The following is a 22,965-nucleotide window of genomic DNA, read 5'->3' on the forward strand; positions in this document are numbered from 1 at the left end:
ACTCTATCCAGCAAGGCTATCCTTTAGAATAAAAGGAGAGATAAAGAACTTCACAGAGAAGCAAAAACTAAAAGAGTTTAGCAACAGTAAACCCATGCTAAAAGAAATAGATAAAGACATATAATACTCTAAATAGAAAAGAAGCAGGATGCTACAAAAATGAGAAACTCATAACTGGAAAGGATAAACTGCCATAAATTACAAAAAGAACAAACACAAATGTCTAAAAGAAGACTTCAAAATCATTAAGAGTGGGAGATGGAAGCAAGGAAAGCCACTGTGGAAAACAGTATGGAGATTCCTCAAAAGACTAGGAATAGACTTACCATAAAACCCAGGAATCCCACTCTTGGCCATAAATCCAGAAGGAACCCTACTTCAGGATGACACCTGCACCCCAAAGTTCACAGCAGCACTATTACAATAGCCAGGACAAGGAAACAGCCTAAATGTCCATCAGTGGATGACTGGATAAAGAAGAAGTGGTATATTTATACAATGGAATTCTATTGAGCCACAAAAACCGACAACATAACGCCATTTGCAGCAACATGGATGCTCCTGGAGAATGTCATTCTAAGTGAAGTAAGCCAGAAAGAGAAAGAAAAATACCATATGAGATCACTCATATGTGGAATCAAAAAAAAAAAAAAAAAAAAAGGAACACAAATACAAAACAGAAACAGACTCATAGACATAAAATACAAACTTGTGGTTGCCAAGGGGGTGGGTGGGTGGGAAGGGACAGACTGAGATTTTAAAATGTAGAATAGATAAACAAGATTATACTGTATATCACAGGGAAATATAAACAAGATCTTGTGGTATCTCACAGTGATAAAAAATGTGACAATGAATATATGTATGTTCATGTATAACTGAAGAATTGTGTTCTACTGGAATTTGACACAACATTGTAAAATGACTATTACTCAATAAAAAAAAGTTAAAAAAATAAAACATATTTGCATGGTCAAATTTTAAAGGCATATAAAAATCAAAAAAACAAAACTAATGTATTTTACTCACTAGGAAATTTTTTAGATGCTTTAGGTGGTGTTTATGCTTTAGGAACGAGTTTGATAAAGATCTTTAAGAACTTTTTCAAATATATTGTTAATATACTATATATAACATAGTATTTTATGAATTATATTAAATTATATATATACTATTATATTGTCACAGTTCCCAATTCAACAACAAATAGGGGGAATGTAATTTAGCATACACAAAAATAAGCCAAAACCTTAGTATGCTGCAGGTGGGATTATAAATTGGTGCAGCCACTATGGAAAAGAGTGTTGCAATTCCTCAAAAAACTAAAAATAGAACTACCATATGATCCAGCAATTCCACTGGTAGGTATATATCCAAAGAATTTGAAAATATTAATTTGAAAAGATACATGCACTGCAGTGTTTGTAGCAGCATTATTTACAATAGCTAAGATATGGAAATGACCCAAGTGTACATCAACAGATGAATGGATAAAGAAGATGTGATACACACACACACACACATATACACACTCACACACATATATATACACATACGTACATACACACACACACACACACACACACACACACACACACACGCACATGATGGAATATTACTTGGCCATGGAAAAGAATGTAATTCTGCCATTTGCAACAATGTGAATGGATTTAGAGAGTATAAGCTTAGTGAAGTCAGGCAGAGAAAATACTCTATGTTATCACTTTAAATATGAAATCTAAAAAATAAAACAAATGAATTTGTATCACAAAACAGAAACAGACTCACAAATATAGAGAATGAAGTGATGGTTACCAGTGGTGAGAGGGAAGAGGAGAGAGAGGAGCGAGCAATATGGGATTAAGAAACTCAAACTACTATGTATAAAGAAGCAACAACTTATAATGTACAGCATAGGGAAATATAGCTATTATTTTGTAATAACTTTATATAAAGTATAATTTATAAAAATATTGAATCACTATGTTGCACACCTGAAACCAAAATGATATTGTAAATAAAATATACTTCAATATGAGTAAATAAAAATATAAACTGAACATGAGTTTTATAACATTCGTAACACAATTTCATCAAGATATTTGAAGAATAAAAATCTGCTTTAAATTATCACAGGTAAATTTAAATCTAACTAGTTGATCTAATAATGTCTTATTTTATCTATAATTTTATTTAATACTTTAACAGCAAAATAGCTCATAAGAGTATTTGCACAGACTCTTTTTTGAAATCTTTAACAGTAAAAATGAATTACAATCCAAATAAACACTCAACATCTTTTACAAACCAACAAAAATGCATATTATATAACATATGTTTTTGTTATACCAATTTAGTAGCAAATTACATAGCTATAATTTTTCTCTATAATTTTTAAATTTTCCATCTGCTTATTGACAGTGTCATTTCTGTACAGTACTGAAAAAATACTAATATGTCATAGTATATGGGCAAGATGCTATTTTTAATGAGTATATTACAATAATATTTTCAAATGCTCATTTGTGAAAAATTATATTTCACATAATTTTTTTAAAAACTTAACTGTATATAATAAAGAAAATATACCATTAAGTTTTTTGTATAAAAAATGTGTGCATAATACCACTAATTATAGTAATCAAAGGAAAGTTCTTTTATGGTAACATTTCATACTACAGTTCTCTTGCATTTTATAGTTCTATTCTGCCAGATAACAGATGTCATCTGCTTTGCCTTAGTGATGATAAATTTTATCTCATAGTTTGCTGGGTAAATTTTTCATGAAAATTAATTTGCTCAGTCATGTACTGGGCCCATTTCATGGAACATAGAGGTGACTACTGGAATCCATTCAAAGTTCAAAGCAAGATACATATTTAACAACAACCTACAAAGTGCAATCGTAAAATCTGGATTTTTCAAAATAATTACTTAAAGAAGGGTTTAATAGAAAGTATTTGAGCTATACTTTTTTAAAGTGAGACACTGGTGTATCTGATAGTAAATACCTAGTATTAAATACATTTAAAAGATAACATTTATTGTTATATATTAAAGAATATTTTTAAAATAAAAATTAAAAAGTCAACTTTTTAACATCAGTGGGGATATCTATTGGAGGAGCAATTCTAATGAAAAAACACAATAAGTCAATAACATCAACCAAAAGTAATTATCATTTTTTAACTTAAATTTAACCATCAACAATCATCAGCTCTGTGAGAAAACCTGAAAGCATAAAATATAAAAATCAAGATGAGATAACCACTGAGTAGAAGACAAGTAAGTAGTAGAAAAAGAAGACTAAAATATCTTATGCAAAGAGATTTTGGAAATAATTCCATGGAAACAAACAGGAAAGAAGAATAGGGACGAGGAGAAGAAACGTTAGTTGAAAATGCAAATTATGATTTCTACAATAATAAATTCTATACAAAGGCTAGAATGTGAATGTATACCTAAATTAATTTATCAGAAGATAAAGCAAATTGACAGGTATTTGTAAGAATACACAACATAGATAGAATAAATGGAGAAGGACCAATATGCAAAGAAAGATTCTGAAAAGAACTGAAAAAAAAAAGAAAAAGAAAAAGAATTGAGTAAAATTATGGATAGGAAGAAATCTATCACAGAAACAATAAAGCTGAAGAAAATATAAAGTTGTGGAATGAAGAGGAATATACTGTGCTGATCAAGGTAAAAGTAGATACCAACCTAAATACTTCAGATGAATTATCATTTTGGGGAAAAAAACAATTACAGACACTAATAGGGAATCTATAAAAGGAGTGGTGAAGTCTATTGATGAGAATTCCTGCATGCTAGGGAAAACAGTTGAAAAATATTTATAGTATATAAAGAAAATTATTTTGAATGTAGCCATTATTACCCTGAAAATATGAGGGTAAACTAGGGACACTTTCAAGTATGAATGAACCCTATCTCTTCTGAGGAAATCTAGGTATGTACTTCAGAAAAAATAAAGTTGGAAAAAATCAGGATAGAGTGGGAAATAAAAAGTCACCATGAAGGGACTTAAAACAGGAGTGTTATAAATTGTGCAAAGGAGTTAGCAAGCAAGCATTCTCTTTTGAGAAAAAAATGGTATAAATAAAGTAAAGCAACAAATAAGATCAATGAGAGAGTAATAATGTAAGCAAATTATTATTTGACAGAAAAAGAAGTCAATTTATGCATCAGAGAAATTATCAGTTGTTTCATAATTTATGTGATTAAAATATGAAATCAGTCCAAACATTACACGGATTTTAAGTCATTTTTTTTAACATTTTTTATTGATTTATAATCATTTTACAATGTCTTATCAAATTCCAGTGTAGAGCACAATTTTTCAGTTATATATGAACACATATATATTCATTATCACATTTTTTTCTCCGTGAGCTACCATAAGATCTTGTATATATTTCCCTGTGATATACAGTATAATCTTATCTATTCTACAATTTTGAAATCCCAGTCTATCCCTTCCCATCCACCTGCCTCTTTGGCAACAACAAGTTTGTATTCTATATCTATGAGTCTATTTCTGTTTTGTATTTATGCTTTGTGTTTCTATTTTTTTTTTTTTTTTAGATTCCACATATGTGCGATCTCATATGGTATTTTTCTTTCTCTTTCTGGCTTACTTCACTTAGAATGACATTCTCCAGGAACATCCATGTTGCTGTAAATGGTGTTATGTTGTCAGTTTTTATGGCTGAATAGTATTCCATTGTATAAATATACCACCTCTTCTTTATCCAGTTATCCATTGATGGACATTTAGGCTGTCTCCATGCCTTGGTTATTGTAAATAGTGCTGCTATGAACATTGGGGTGCAAGTGTCATCCTGAAGTAGGATTCCTTCTGGATTTATGGCCAGGAGTGGGATTCCTGTGTTATATGGAAAGTCTATTCCTAGTCTTTTGAGGAATCTCCATACTGTTTTCCACAGTGGCTGCACCAAACTGCATTCCCACCAGCAGTGTAGGAGGGATCCCCTTTCTCCACAGCCTCTCCAGCATTTGTCATTTGTGGACTTTTGAATGATGGCCATTCTGTCTGGTGTGTGGTGATAACTCATTGTAGTTTTGATTTGCATTTCTCTGATAATTAGTGATATTGAGCATTCTATCTAGATTTTAAGTCTCAAGAGAGAATTGAGAAAAGTTTATTAGACTTTGACATTGACTATATTCTTAGACAAATTGCATAGGAATTTACACAGCCTTGACAAATATTATATATTCAATACAGTGTAAATACTTCTATTTTGATTTCAACTTTTAGGATTCACCAGTAGATAGTATAATTAAATGTTGGAATAAGATTACAGTGGAAAGTGTAACATTAAATCAATAGATGACAAGTGTGGGGAAGTGGGACTTGGGGAGGTTATATGGATAGAAAGATATAGGCACTAATATTCTTTCACTTAATTAACAAATACTGTCAAATGTTGATAGAACTTCAAATAGAGGTTAATAATACTATCACAGGGTTGAAATATGACTAGTAAGAAAAACTGCAATTTGTTCTAAAATTTGGGAACAGGCTGGGAAGAAAAAATAGAGAATGGCATAAAACATTGAATACTCTTTCTTACTAGGGAAAAATAGGCATGATGTAAAGTTAATAAATAATACACAGAAGCATAAACATACAACATAAAGTTATATCAAGGATTGGCTGCTTCAAGTGACAACCTGGTTAAAAAAAAATATATATATATATACCTTACTTTATTTACCCTGGGTGTGTTATATGTTACAGAATTATTCTTGCCACAGAATTATGGGAAACAATTAAAGAAAATAACAAATATCAAAAATTTCTGATTATGAGCTTAAACTATATACCTCTCTTTTTACACAAAAAATCTCAATTTTTGAGTGCTTATTACTTTGCTTTTTTGAGATGAGATGAGATATGAATGATCTTTCCTTTAGGTACTAAAAACGTATTTTTATTTCTGACTAACTTGATGAACAAATGGAACTTTACTTTCTACACTTCTGAAATAAAGAGCTTGGTCCATGTTTACCATGCATCATGACTTGGGAGTTCACCAACCTTATTTATTGTTAACCTTGTGGTTTGCATGCTGAACTAGCATTTATTTTATGAAGAAGAGACATTACCATGTCCTTTTCTCAATCATCATGTTTCTCCTTTCTCCCAATTGCCACTGCTTTTCTGCCAGAAAGAGACCTTTCCATTTTCCTATGAGGCATTTTCTCAACAACCAATCCTGATATTCTCTTTCCTAGACATTTTCTCCCATGCCATTGGCGTGTAAGTGCTTGCAATTTGGAGTCCAGGAAAGAAAGAGCTCAGTTAGCTAAAGAGCACCACTCCCTGCTGAATTAAAGAGAAGGAAAGAAAAAAATGGGTAAGAGAAAATTTGAAGCTAAGATAATATGATTATTATTAGGGCTACAATCTTCTCCATAAATTAAGTGAAAGGGAAAGAAGACTTTAGGAGTACAGAATTTAATGACTATGGTTCAGACTAACCTGAGGATTCAGAGAGAAAATTGCTAAGCAGCAGAGTCACTTAGGTTTATTCATGAGAAAGGAAAATTTGAGGGTCTATTATGAAAGAAGCAAGAAAAACAATGATGGATGATTGAAATACAATAGATAGGGTGCAGACTAGTAATGGAGCATTTCAATTATCATATTGATAACATGTAATTGATCTGAAGTTCATATTTAAAACCACTGAAGATTCAAGTGTACATGATATGCAAGACAGCAGAGAGCATACAAATAACAAAACATAAAAATAAAAAATCTAAAGTAACTTTGGTCACTGATTTTACTACAGCCATAACATCCGTGTATATACATGTATTTTTTTTTCTCTCAGCTATCATTCAGGATAATTTTCAGTGTATTTGTTAAGGTTTCTTAATAGCCCAAAGATTTGAACAATCAAAATGCACAATGATATGGTTTTGATAAAACAAGCCTACTAAAGGATGATTACACAGTAGTGGAAGCATATCCTTTAAAAGTATGTAACCCCTCTTTTATATTCAGCTCAAAAAGGATGACTTATTTACTATTTAAAAATGTACTGAAGGTATGACTGTCAAATCTGAGGAAAAGATATGTCGTACTTACCCACACAGATCCTAAATGAATAGTTACAAAAGTGACATTAGTGTTGTGCTATTCTCATATGTAATTATATATTCCCTGTATGTTGCTAACAGGTTAGAGTTGAAAAATCTCTATCGGAAAATGAAACCATATTTGGAAAACATGTCTAGTTAAGTAATATTTAGGAAAATTCTTCACCATTGCTTTTGAATAACAGCCACAAAAAATACTTTCTTTTTAATCCTCAAGTTTTACACAAACATTGAAAGAAACATTCCATTGTAAGCCAACCTAGTGCATTATTGACAAAGGAAGCAACAGAAGCAGTCTGTTTATACTTTTACATTATAAAGGGAGTATCATTAAATATCTGAAAAGATCAAATGAAATGTCTGGAATGTACAATTCGGCAGATGAGCTTTCTTACACTGCACTACAATGAATTTAAATCTCAAATATAAGGGCTGAGAGATATACCTAGAAAAATAATATATTTCAGAATAACTATTTTTAAAACAAATTCTAAATAGCAAAACTTAAGAGGAAATTCTCAATGTATTTCTTGAAATTAAGCAAAATCAGGATTTATACTAAAAAAAGGCTATTATAGACAGAATAGTGTTATAGTTTTTATTAATATTCAAATATTTGATGAGAAAGATAGTAGAATACATGAAAGAATACTAAACTCACCATCAACATCATTACCATCAACAACATAAATGGATATTGTTTTGAAAACAGACAAAATTTATGAATGAATTTGCATGTGACAGAAGGGGGATTAGAAGTGAATAATAATATATAAAAAAGTAAAACCTGTCTAGTAATCAGATTATATTAATACTAAGTTTATATTTCTATTTATGTTTCATATTTTAACATGCAAAACTTTAAAACCATTAGAATAGCTAAAATAGCAAAGTTGAGAATTACTAAATATTTGTTTACATGTGAATAAAGGATGAAATGTAGAATTTTTCATTAGGTCAGAAAGAGAGCAATGTAATCATTTGAAGGGCAATTCCCAAAATTAGTTAAATTGAGTAAATATATCAATTAAAAAATATGGAGTTTGTCATTTATGTTGATATAAACACAAAGATAAAAATGAGTATAATATTTTCTTAAGTTTTTGACCTAAAGCACAATATGAAAAATAAAAGTATAAAATAAATAACATTTACTTCTTCCAAATCAATGTAAGAAGGAAGCTTGAATAATGAAATTTTATATAGATCTAACACAAGTCAGGACAAAAGGGGAAACAAAGAAGTGAAAACAAAACTAACCAAAGAGATAACCCAAAATAAGATAGTAGAGATACATAAAAATATGTCAATAATCACAGTAAAAGTAAAGAGATTTGGTTTTATCTATAAAAAGCTAGCAGCTACTACAATTTTAAAATCTTTACATGTAAAACATTATTTTAATACCTCATGAGTAGAGGAGAAATTATAATGGAAATTATAAAACATTTATCAATAAATACAAATTGAAAATTATATATAATAATTTGTAGGATGCAAATAAAAATATAAATCTATAGATTCATTAATTCATTAAAATTCAAGGACTATTGAAAATAATTCACTCAAGCATACAAGCTAAGGTACTAGTTGGAAAAACCAGAGAAAAATTCAAGGAAAATAAAAGAAATACAATAATAAGTATAATAATTAATAATGTAATAAATTAATAAGATGTGAATTTACACAATTAAATACTTGGAGGTTTCAATTTGGCAGTAGAAAGACTGTGTCATTCTTGACCCAAATTCTCCCATTTGGTCATTCAAATTAAATCAAAAGAAATAGAATTTCATTCTCCAAAATGTATACCAAAAATAAGTTAGGGGCCATCTCATGCACATTACTAATAAGGTGTAAGTTGATGGTAGTGAACTTGCACACCAGAAGATTTAACTTTAATAAATACTGTATAGTAACAGCAGAATGATGAATACAGTTGGTGAAAATTCCTTAAATGCCAAGAAAGTAGAATCCAGGGGGGAAAAAAAAAAGCAAAAGTTTTCTTCTCTAGTAAGACCCCACCTTAGTTGGGGACCACTATGGACACATCTGAGATCAAGCTGAGAAACACATGGCCACTGGAAGGAATTGAAAAGAAATGTGTGAAAAATTCAGAAAAAACAAAGGAGGTAGTATACACTTTTTTCCTATTGATTTTAAGACACATCATTATTTTATATGATGTTATTATTTACAACTTGATAACTAATGACACAGTCATCAGGACAGTCATGTGCAACAGCTCATGAACAAAGTTATGAAATATGGAGATTAACATCAATAACAAAGAATCTTTATAAAAACAGCAATATCTCATACATATATGATACTAGGTTCAAACTTTAATAAATGTGGGCAGCCAATAAATGACATATTTCCTGACACTCAGGGACATTTGAGAAAGTCATCACTTGTCTTTTTTTCTAGTTATCTAACAGGAACAACTGAATTCTCTATCAAAGAAAAAAAATCACTTTTTTATCAGGGGGTGGGTGTTGGCACTGGCTCTGATCCTCCCAAAGGAGCCAATAATTAAATTTTCAGGAATTTCATGAGTCAATTGTTAAAAATAGCCATTTCTGAGAACTCAATTTTATAGCTTAAAATGAAATAAATTATACAAAATCAGAGGTAATAAATACTAAAACTACCAAGTTCTAATTATTTTGTTTCAAAGTCCAAACTCATTCTGCTCACCACATGACAGGCGAAAGAATCAGGAGATGAGGTGTAAGGGCAAGGAACAGTAACTTTTTTCAGAAAGCTGGAAGACCAAGAGAATGGCAGACTAATGTCTTAGAGAACCATCCTATTCCAGTCAGAATACAGGCTCCTTTTATACAAAAAACAGAGGAGGTGTTATGTTTTGTTGTTGCAAACTTCTTGCTGTAGGAACTCTTTGTTCTTGCAGGCTGTCCGTGTGGGTCAGGTCACAGTGTCCCTGTAATCCTCCAACAAAACAAAGGTCATTTTCTATTCTGCAAACTTGTTATATTTATATAATGCAGAAGTGTTAATATCCTTAAATGTCAGAGCCTTGAGAAAAGGCTTTCCTGTTTACCAGACAGGCTAAAGGCAACATTCATCTACAAAAGGTGCAGAGCTAGCAAGAATAAACCTAGAAAAAAGGGCACAGTGGTTAAAACTAAAGGAAAAGATCCAATATAGAGTCAGACTTGTTCTCCTCTATTACAGTTTAACTAATGTTGCTAATTTCTTTGCTCTTGAGGTTATTTATATTCATGTGTCTGTAGTGTGTAAATATTCCATAATAGTTTTCTGTGGCACATTTATTTCCTTCTTTACATTTAAAGACACCTAATGGATAGCTTTGATTGTCCATAGTAAGAGTCTTTACACCACAAAAATAGATATCAAAAAAGATATCAATTGGGATATACTTTAGAGTTTTGTGTTTTGTCTAGACTTAAGAAAGTAATAGTAAAGTATTAAGAAATGAGTTTAACTTAAAAGCATATTCATATTTGCAGCTGTTACAATGGATATAACAAAAAATGAGAAGCTATTCTAGTTTTTGAAAGCTATTAACTAATTCAAAATGAAGTGGCTGACATCATAGAAAAATAAGTGGAGTCAAATATGTATCATTATTATTTTTCTTTATTTTACTCTTTAATGTTAAAAAAAATAACCAACATCGGGACTATATTCATTCATAAAATGCAATCATTATTTGGTTAAAGATGCAAGCATTTGGCAAAAATTAATTGACATCTTTTATGAGTGACAGTTAACAAAATAGAATTCACAATATAAACTATTGCATATTTTACTATCAAATGGAAATTATGGACTGCACATCATTTACATCATAAAAATACATAATAAACATATATGATAATTTTTAAAGAGCTAGTTTTTAAATTTTCTCCAGCATGCTAATGATTCCGAAGCTGGTGGATGCAACACGTGTTCCAGATTCTTGTCCTATCCCAGAAAGAATTCAGAGATAAGACATAGTGGTTAAAAAAGTAAAGTGAGAATTTATTAAAGGATGGATAGTAGACTCTCAAGAGAAGAGCAGGCAGGCTTAGGTGAGTGGCTGACCTGTGTTTCATTAGCAAGTTAGTTACATAAGGTGTAAAAATGCGTGGGTGAAATATTCATAGGTGAGGGAAGGGTTTGGGGTTGTATTCCCTGATTATCATTCCAACTCCACCTTCCCAAAGGGAGGAGGGATTTTTGTCCTTGTTTAGTCTAAATGGAAAGTGTCACGGCATCAGTGCATGATGGGTACTTCCAATCTGCAAAGCTAATTTTATTGAAATGAGAGCATAATGATAAAAAGGTTACATTCAGACACTGGAAATTCCTGCCCTTTCTCACCTTTCTTTGTCTGTCAGTCTCCAGGCCACTCATCACCCTAAAAATTATGACCACTTATCAGCCCAATGGTTCCTGCTTTTCTTTCTCTGACCAGGGACCCCTGGTGCTTACATAACTTATGATTTCTTGCATTTGGCCTGTGCCCCTCCTTTCTGCCCAATTCCTGCCATTTGGTCTGTGTCCCCTTTCTCTGCTCATAACTAGCTATCTGCCTGCTCTAACAAAACTACTTTTATTATAATTCTGACAAATGAAAGAAACAAAGTTTTGATGTACAGAAAATTCCTTCTTGATACATGTTAGGTTAATTTGGTGGTGTTGGTGGATATGTGTGTGCCTGTATGTATGTTAGCTACTGATTATTTTTCATGTGTAAATTTCCCTTCTACCACGCCTTTTGAGTTTTAAGTAGTATTCATTTATTCTAATCTTTCAAACAGTGTACATTTGGTCTAAAGTATGGATATGGTCTACATTTCTCTACTGATATATATTTTCCCAAAACATCTATTCATGCATGATTTCTCTACAAGTGTTTTACTTCAAATTTGTTTCCAAGTTTTTTATTTAGTTGAATTGATTAATTTGTTATATAACATTAAATGAGCTATTTTTCTTAATCCTGATTTTGGAATATGCTTTAATTTGTGAAGTTGAGGTCCCCACTGTACTGTTCTTGGTCTAATTTATATAATTCTTATTTGAAATTCTATAACCATATAACTTTCAGAATCAGTCTGAAACCATATAAAGTTTCTTAATTGGAATTGTACTATGTCCATTATTGAGATATAATATTTTATAATATTATATCATTCTGTCATTAACAAAAGAGATATATTCCTTTATTTCAGTCATTTAATTTTTTCTAATTGAAATTTAACAATTTCCATAAATTTAATGGGTTTTGTTTTCAGATCAATTCCTAAATAATTAACAGTGATCGTTCGTGCTGTGAATGTATTATTTTTCCATCATATTTACTACTGTGACAGAAAAATGCTGCTGTTTTTTATGGAATATACATATATATACATTTAATAACCATGTTGAGCTCTCTTATTAACAAAATGTTTTGATTAATTCATTTCTATGTATAGTAATTTAGCATCTTCAAAGTAAAATAGGTTTATCTCTCTGTTACAAAACTTCTCTTGTTTCTGTTTAATTATGTTTTATTGGTTATAATCTCTCATACTATACTAAACAATAACAGTAATAGCAGCTATTCATGTCTTATTACTGAATTCTAAATAAAGGGAATCCAAATTTTCCCCATTAAATATATATACACACACACACACACACACACACACACACACACACATATACATACACACACACAAATATATATACATAAAGATATATATATATATATATTTTTTTTTTTGCCAATCTATCCAGCAGATACTCTTGAGCAAGTTCCTAACTGTCTCTATTTAAGGAGACTTGTCACAGAAAATATATTGAGCATCATCAAATTATACCTTAACAGAAAGCTATGTGATCATTTGTCTTCTTTGGTATTTTAATGCAGTGAACTAACATATGCAGACTCAATGTTAAACTGTCACTCTGGGCCTGAGATTAAACAGACATGTCATGGTGTAATTTCAATCTAATATTCATTCTTCTTTTGGTAATCTATACTTTTTGGGATGTTTTAAAGGTTTTTGTTTTAAATTTTGGGTTCTGTAGTTTTATTCCAACAGGTCAAAATTGTATTTATTTGTTTTTAGATCTTCTGGTTGAATCTATTTGTGTCTTTGAAATTATTGCTTTAAGTATTGATTTTCTTCTATTCCCTGCCTTTTCTCTTTCTATAAACAAAGCATTTATCAAAACATTTTAGTCTATTCTATCTCAGATAAATCTTTTTCATCTTTCATACATTCCATTTATATCTATCTATGTTTTGTGTGTAATTTCCTCAGACCTATATCTCCAATTTAAACTTTCTGTTCATATTTTTCAAACAACTAAATTACTCTAGTGAGGTCTAGTTAAAAGCACTATTACTTTTCATTAATAAAAGTTACATTTAATTCTCTTTCATAGTCCCTGGTCGCTTTGATAGTCTTTTATCTATTTATCTTATATTCAGTAAATCCTATAATTTTTATACTTATTACATATTTTAACATTTGTGTTTCTTAGTCTATTTTTTTATAGCCTGTTTTATTTGTGATCTTTTTTATGTGTATGGATTCATATTTTGGAAGCTTTTTCTACAGTGTTTGTTTGAGGCTTCTTGTCTCCTCCCCCATGCATCACATTCCTAATTTTTCCTATTTATTTACATCTTAAATTAGTATGGCTCATTTGACATAATTAATGAACCAACCCTGACACATTAGCAACTAAAGTTTGTAATTTATTCATATTTCTTTACTATTTACCTACTGTCCTTTTTCTCTCTAGAATCCCATCCTACATTACGTTAGTCACAATTTCCCTTAGTCTTCTACTGTTTGTGACATATTCCTAGACTTTCCTTATTTTTGATGACCTTAAATCTTTGAGCATCACTGAACAGGTATCTTGTTGAATATCCCTCAGTTTGAATTACCTGATATTTTATAGTGATTATATTAGTGTTACAAGTTTGGAGGAAAACTACCATAAAAGTAAAGTACCATTTTCATCTGATCTTATTAAGATCACATATTATTAACCTGCTTTATCATTGATATTGATCTTAATCATCTGTCAGAGATAGAGTTTGTCATGTTTCCCCATTGTAAAGTTATTCTTTTGCTTCCCCTTTTTATTCTGTGTTCTTAGTCACTGTTCACAGGGTGGGTGGGGCAGGACACTTCTTACAGTTGAGATATCTATATAAGTTGTTTGAAATTGTTCTGAAGAGAAAACATGTACTTATCCCTATTTATTTATGTATTTATTCATTCATTCAATTATTTGTATTGGTAGGGAATCATAGAATTTATTTTATATTTTGAGTTATAATACAATATTTAATTTGTTGCTCAGATTATTCCAGCTTTAGTCTTTCATTAGGCTCCTGTGTCCCCTTGACATAGCTCCTTCATTTTGTGTGTGTTGGTGGGGCAGGGATGTTGTACATTTGTCTTTTGAGCACACTCTTACATTCTAGCACTACAAGGCTCATCTTGTACATTTTCTGTACCAGTCCTAAAATCAACTACTTCTGGTTTCTTTTGTGTAGAATATTATTAGAAACCACTAGGAGTGTTGTTATGACTATAGGGTCATTGATTCTTGCACTTGTGACCAAAAAAGAAAAAAAATATATGTGTATACACTAACACACTTATAGACACATAACTACAAATATTTATTTACATCTCCAATTGTGTCTATATTACCCTATGTGAGTTCATCCTGTTGTCTCTTACTCTAGTCTGTCACCACACAATTTATTCTAGCCTCTTTCTCTTAATATCTAATTCCCTTGATAATCTGATTATCTATAAACTCCCATTCCAAAATAGACAATCTCACTCAGAACATCCACCATCCTTTAACTTAAATATTTATTTCCAATATACAAATATAATAGTAGAATTATTAACTACTATTCCTGTGCAACACAACTTTATCAACTAGAATACAGTGGTTGTGCAATGTTATTTGCTGTTAGTCTTACAAGTTCCACTCATTTCCAAAGTTACTTAAGCCAGCATCTATTTTCCCTGCTCTCTTCAGTTACATTTATAATACTGTTATATTGTTTTTTCCCCCACATTCTGTATTACTTATTGTGATCCTCCAACTTTCTAAAATGATTATTTTAATTAAATACATCAATTCACTCTTTTTGATGTAATAAGTGCACAGGTTCATGTACCCACTATTAAAGTATACTGAAGAATAATTTCATCACTGAGAACTCATGGATTTTTTATGTATTCATGATTTATAATCAACTACTTTAATTTTCCTCTTGATCAGGAATCTTGGTTTATTTTTGCAGAAAATGATATTTTGCTCCCAAATGCAATCTACATCCTGTTTTTTTTCTTTTCATGATTTTAATTCCAGAGCCATTGACTGATATCTCCTTCATCATTCAATAAATAGCTGTTCAGTATCAGATGCTTACCAGATTACAACTGCAATCAAAGTTGCTGGTCACCTCCTTAAAACATGAAAATTATTTTGGATTATCTGAATGGATCTAATATAATCACATGAATTCTTTAAAAATAGAATGTCAGAAGGGAGAGGTCAGAGAAAGATGGGCTATGAAACAGGTCAGAGTGATGTGACATGTGAAGAGTTCAACAAGCCATTGCTGACTTTGAAGACACAGAATGGGGAGCACAAGCAAAGGGATTTAATGACCTAAATGTTAGAAATGACCCTGAGATTACAGCCAGCCAAAAAAAAAAAAATGTGGATTTTTGTCCTACAACTTCAGGGAATTGAATTCTGGCAACAATCCAAATGACTGGGAAATGAAATCTCCCCTAAAACCTCAGGGAAAGAGCACAATCCACCCACATCTTGATTTTATTACTGCCTGACTCTTACTGAATTTCTGACCAAAAGAACTATAAAATAATAAATGTAGTGGCTTAAGACACTAAATTTGTAGAATTTATTAGAGTAGTAATAAAAAACTATTTCAGTTCTGGAGAATTTTAGCCCCAATGTCATTAAAATGTTTTGAAGTAACAAATGTAAATCTTATAAACAATATTTAGATATTTTACAATGTATTTGCTTACTGTTTATTCTTTCATCTCACTTCTTAGTTCTGTTTACATTTTCTTATTTTTGAAATTAATTTTCTAACATTTCTTTCAATAGTCTGTTGGTTGTAAGCTATCAAATAAAATATTGTACCTGATGAGTCATATTACACTTTTGCTGTTTCTCCTTCAGCAATTTGAAACTATTTTTTTGTTTTCTACTTTTGTCTGTTTTCTTTTAGATAATCTATCTTTTCTCTTTAGAAGATTTTTTTTAAAAATCCTTCATGGCTTACAATTTCACTGGATATGCTTAGGTGAAGATTTAATTTTATGTTCCTTGTTTTTCATTTAGTGTGTACTTTCTGGCTAAAAACCAAGCTAGTCTTTATATTAGAGGGGAAAAATCATCTACTCTTTATTTAAATAGAAGCTGTCTATATTATTCCTTGTATTATCTTATTTTAAAACATATATTGGATGTTGAAATTGTATTACAGTCCCTCAAATGTATTCTCCTTATCACATATGGTTCTTTAATTTTTTAATCAATTTATTGCTTTCTATCCACCATCAATATTTCACTCTTTCCTTTAAGGTTTAATTCATTTTAAGCTTTCATTTATGGTGTCTCTAATCTTTATTTTTTTACAAATTATTATTTTTGTCTAATTGTATTTTATCAGGTATTTCTTCTTTAAAGGATACAATAACTGCTATTGTCTGAGATATCTAAATATATTATAAATTTATTTTTCAACTTGCTCTGGTTTTGAGTGGCTGTGCTGCTGCCAGAGGTCTGAGCTGCCTCTGTGGCCCTCCCTGGGTAAGGACCAAAAATGGCTGTTGCAACCTCACGCAGACCATACCCCAGGCACCCCAGTGACCTTTATGTTGCTAGATCGAGTTTTTCACAGGACCCCGTTGCAAAGACGTGGTGTAGAGTGAGTAGGACCAGAATGCTCACCTGGCTCTGATTACAGAGGTTTGGGAGGTGGCAGGCACTAATGCAAAGCTTTCTCTGCCCTGTCTCTTGGCAAGCCAGCACCCACTCACTCCTTGAGAGTGATGTCTAGGTTTCTCCAGCCCTTCTGTCTGTCCCAGCAGTTCCCCAGCACTGAAGGGAGATTGTCTTCTTCATGTAGAACACCAGAAGTGAGATGCTCAGTCTGTAGTTTGACTTGCTCATTCCCCAAGGCAAGAATCCACCTGAGTGGGCTTTCTTTTTCTCTGCCAGGGTCAAAAAAAGCAATGAATTTTTTCCAATCCTACTTAGTTAAGTGAGAATCTTTCTTGCAGTCTTGGTTGTATGGTTTTTTTTTTTTTTTTCTGACAGTTTCCTGTTAATTTTCCATGAGAATTGTTCCACAGGTAAATATATTTTTGGTGTGTTTGTGGGGTGAGGTGACGTCCAAGTTTGCTTACTCTACCATCTTGTTCCCACTACTCTAGATTCACATTTTATTCATTTTAAATATCAATTTGCAACAGTCACCTGATGACTTTGTATTGAAAACTTTTATATAAGAGTCAGGGCACTAAAAGGTCCTGTTTGGAATACAGAGCTAGAATTTAGGACTGGAAATAAAGTTGAATATTTTGAAAAATAAAGTAAAGTCTATGAGAGAAGTGAAATGAAAATATAAATGTTACTGAACCAAAGAGCCAAAGCGAAAGATGAGCTATACATACCTTCACTGAAGACACTATGTTTGATGGCAGATTTATATCCAAAAGATAAAAGGGACAGGATTCCACAATGGTAGGGTAGAAGGATGCAGTGCTCACTGTGTCCCACAAATACAATAAAAACTACATCCACATATGAAACAATTTGCACAAAATGCCTACTGAACTTTGGTAGAATATGTAAGACAAAAAAAAAAGTAGGATTGAGTTAACATACTAGAAATACAGGGTGACTACAAGTAGAAAGCATACACTAAAGTCACAAAAACCAAAAAGAAAAGACATTAAGCCAATACAAAAGAAAATTGTGAAATGACAAAAACAAAGGAACAAATAAGAAATACCAAATCAAATGGAAAACCATTGACAAAGACAATGAACACACATCAATAACTGCCTTAAATGTCAATAAAAAATAATGTCAGCAGAAAATGAAAGAAATAATAAATATCAGGGAGGAAACAAATAAAATGGTAATTAAAAAACAATAGAAAAAACAGTCAAAATAAGAGTTAGTTTTTTGAAAGAGTAAACAAATGTAACAAAACTCTGGCCAGTCTCACTAAGAAGAAAAGAGAAAGGGCACCACAAATAAATAAATAAATAAATAAATAAATAAATAAATAAATAAATAAATAAAATAAAAATGGAGGAATTGCCACAAACACCACAGAAATAATAATAAAATTAAAAAAACAGGAAAGAATATTATGAACAATTATATGGCAACAAACTGGACAACCTAGAAGAAATGGAAAAGGTTCAAGATACATACAGTCCACCAAAAGCGAATCAAGAAAAAACAGATAATTTGAACAGACCAATCTCTAGCACCAAAATAGAATCAGCAATAAAAATTTTCCTGCAATCAAAAGTCCAAGACTGGATGGCTTCTATGGAGACTTCTACCAAATATACAAAAGAGAACTCATTCCAATTCTTCTCAAACTCTTCCAAAAGACTGAAGCGGGAACATTCCCAAATTCATTCTTTAAGGATACTTTACCTTGATACTAAAAGCAAAGACACTACCAAAAAAGAAAATTACAGGTCAATGTTGTTGATATATATAGATTTAAAAATGTTCAGCAAAATATTAGCAAACATAATCTAACAGCATATGAAAAGATTGTACACTGTGATTAAGTTGGGTTTATCTTAGGAACACTAGGATGGTTCAATATTAATGTGATATACTACATCAGAAAATGAAAGGACAAAAATCACATGATTACCTCAATAGATGCAGAAAACTAATTTGATAAAATTCAACAGAAATTTATGACAAAAACTCTTACCAAAGTGGTTATAGAGGGAAGATATCTCAATATAATAAAAGCTATTTATGACAAACCCTCAGACAACATAATAATGATGAAAAGTTGAAAGTCTCCCTGGTAAAATCTGGAACGAGACAAGGATGCCCATTCTCACCAATTCTATTCAACACAGTATTGGAAACCCTAGCTATAGCAGTTGGACAAGAAAAAGAAATTAAAAGAGATCCAAATTGGACTAGAAGGGGTAAAATTGTCACTATATGTGGATGACATGAAACTATATACAGAAAATCCCAAAGGTTCCACACAAAACTACTAGAGCTGTTAAAAAAATTCAACAAGGTAACAGGAGACAAGATTATAATACAGAAATCAGTGACATTTCTTTACACTAATAATTAAATAACAGAAACGGAAAGTAAAGAAACAATTTCTTTTAAAAATCACACCAAAAATACTTTGGAATAAATCTGACAAAGAAAGTGAAAAACTTCTACACATAAAACTGTAAAACATTAATTAAAGAAAAGATAATCTAAGGAAATGGAAAGCTATAACATGCTCATGGATTAGAATAATTAATATTGTTAAAATGTCCATACTAGTCAAGGCAATCTATAAATTTAATACAATCTTTATCAAACTACCCAGGACATTTTTCACACAACTAGAACAAATAATCCTAAAACTTTTATAGAATTACAAAAAGTCCCAGAATTACCAAAGTAATACTGAAGAAAAAGAATGAAGCTGAAAGAGTAACCCTCCCAAACTTCAGACAATACTACAGAAATACATTCATTAAAATAGCATGGTATTGGCCCAAAACCAGACATATGGATCATTGGAACAGAATAGAAAGCCCAAAAATAAACCTACACACCTACAGTCAATTAATCTTTGACAAAGGAGGCGGGAATATACAATGGAGACAGTCTCTTCAGCAACTGGTGTTAAAAAAGCTGGATAGCTACATATAAATCAAATAAATTAGAACACTTACTCACACCTTACACAGAAATAAACTCAAAATTGGTACAGACTTAAATAAAAGACAAAACTCTATAAACCTCCTAGAAGAAAGCATAGGTAAAACATTCTCTGGCATAAATCTTAACAATGTTTTCCTAAGACAGTCTACCCAGGCAGTAGAAATAAAAGCAAAAATAAACAAGTGAGGTCTAATTATACTTACAAGCTTTTGCACAGCAAAGAAAACTATAAACAAAACAAAAAGGCAACCTACAGAATGGGAGAAAATATTTGCAAATGATGTGACTGACAAAGGTTTAATTTCCAGAATATATAAACAGCTCATACAACTTAATAACAAAAACAAAAGAACAACACAATACAAAAATAGGCAGAACACCTAAACAAGCAAGTCTCCAATGAAGACCTACAAGTGGCAAATAGCCACATGAAAAAATGCTCAATACTGCTAATTATCAGAAAAATGCAAATCAAGACTACAGTCGGGTATCACTTCACACCAGAGAGAAGCCCATCATTAAAAAGTCCACAAATGATAAATGCTTGAGAGGAATTAAGAAAAGGGAACCCTCCTACACTGTTGATGGGAAAGTAGTTTGGATCAGCCATTATGGAAAACACTGTGGAGATACTTCAAAAAAACTAAAAATAAGCCTAATAAATGATCCAGTAACCCTACTTCTGGGTGTATATCTGGAGGAAGCTCTAATTTGAAAAGATACATGCACCCCAAAGTTCATAGTGGCAGTATTGACAATAGTCAAGACATGGGACCAACCTAAATGTCCATTGACAGATGACTGGATAAAGAAGTTGTGGTGTGTGTGTGTATACACACACACACACACACACACACACACACAATGGAATACTATTCAGCCATAAAAAATAAAATGATGCCATTTGCTGCAATATGGATGGACCTGGAGATCATTATTCTAAGTGAAGTAAGGTGGAAAGAGAAAGAAAAATACTGTAAGATATCACTTTTATGTGGAATCTAAATAAAAGACACGTGTGCACTTATTTACAAAACAGAAACAGACTCACAGACATAGAAAACAAACTTATGGCTACCAGTGGGGGAAAAGGGTGGGAAAGGATATATTGGGGCTGGACATTTGCACACACTAACCTCATATATCTAATAGATAAATAAATAAATATAGCCCAATAACTATATTTCATATTTTGACAAAGAATTACAAAGAATATGAAAATATGTATGTATATGTGTGACTGAAACATTATGCTGCACACCAGAAATTGACACATTTTAAACTGACTATACTTCAATAGAATAAATAAATGAATAAATAAATACAATTAAAAAACCCATGAAATACCGCCTTACACCTGTCACTTAGCAGAGATGACTCTCATACTTTGATGCACTTATTAAAATTATTTTACTCAAATAAAAGCAGAGTAAACTAATTTCCAGGAAATACATGTGTCAGTAACTTCTAAAATTCATTTACTCTTCAAAAACTGAAAACTGATTTTATAAATGAGAAAAACTATATTAAAGTTGTGCACTTTTTCCAAATATTAAAAAATTGATAGAGATAGATAAACATCTGGCAGAATACCCAATGCTTCACACATTTCTACTTAGGCTTCACATCAGGTGGATTCATAAGGTGTAAATAAAACGTTTATGTTGGGATTCCAAAACACTGTGGCACTTAATGATTAATTGATGTTAACAAAATGAGTGTCAGAAAAAACAAAAAGAGAGCAAATATCTTTTCTTCAAATCTCAGTCCAGTAAATCTTTCAGACAGAACTTCCTTTGTGGAAAATTTATAAATCCCATGTTTCTCTTTAAGACAGTAGGTATCTCTTATATGATATATAAATATTACATAATTGGGTGTTCCAGGACTCTTTCCAAATTTTCTACAAGAGGCATAATTTTTCAGGCACACATCTGCCATAAGTAAAAGAAATAATAAATCTTAGAACAATTATCCATGAGAACTAAATCTTATGATTTATGCAGTGAAAATAATTTGACTGTAGAGTCCTTGCCTCATGGTATGCATGCGTGCATGTGTGTGGATGAGTTTGTACTATATTGAATTTTCATTCATTGCTGAAAATTACGGGCATAGGGTAATTTCTTCTAGTCCCTTAGTCATTTATTTATGCTAATTTATTCAAGGTGGCATAGGGAGTTCTGATTGTAAAGTTTGAACAGTATAAAGTCACTGCTCTTGATATAATTTAAAATAATCACTCTTTAAACTGCAGTTTCACATAAAGCTGTAACATAAACCTTAGACAGTTTCTATGACAAGTAGCACATACCTCATGATTACTGAGTTATTAGCTGCTTACTATTTTCCTTCCATCATTGTTATGTTGCTATGGACATTGTTTGTTGGCTTGTATTTTCCCACAAAGCGTAGTTTCGAATAGAAAACAAACAAAAACAGTTAATCCCAAATTACTGTTTAGATATTAAGGAATGTAGTTATCAAATTTCAATTTATTTGAAGGAAACAAATCAACTTATTTATTTCTTCATTCAGTCAAATATATTTGTTAAACAGTTGCTATAGAACAATTGTAGGTATATCTGAACTTCACAGAGAAAAAGAGTCTTGTATAGCCAATATGTATTAAGTAAAGAAATAATTACACACTGAGATACTGAGGTGAGTGCCTTGGGGAGAGTCTTATCTAGTTCTAAGGCTTCCTTTAAGAAATAACATTGAGATGGGAAACTAAGAATAGAATAAGAAATATCAAAAACTATGGAGAGAGATGAGGTTATTCTAAGCACACCCTAATAGGCAAATCCTATGAGGCAAAATGGAAAC

Source organism: Camelus dromedarius, chromosome 13, assembly GCF_036321535.1.
Source record: "Camelus dromedarius isolate mCamDro1 chromosome 13, mCamDro1.pat, whole genome shotgun sequence".
NCBI lineage: Eukaryota > Metazoa > Chordata > Mammalia > Artiodactyla > Camelidae > Camelus > Camelus dromedarius.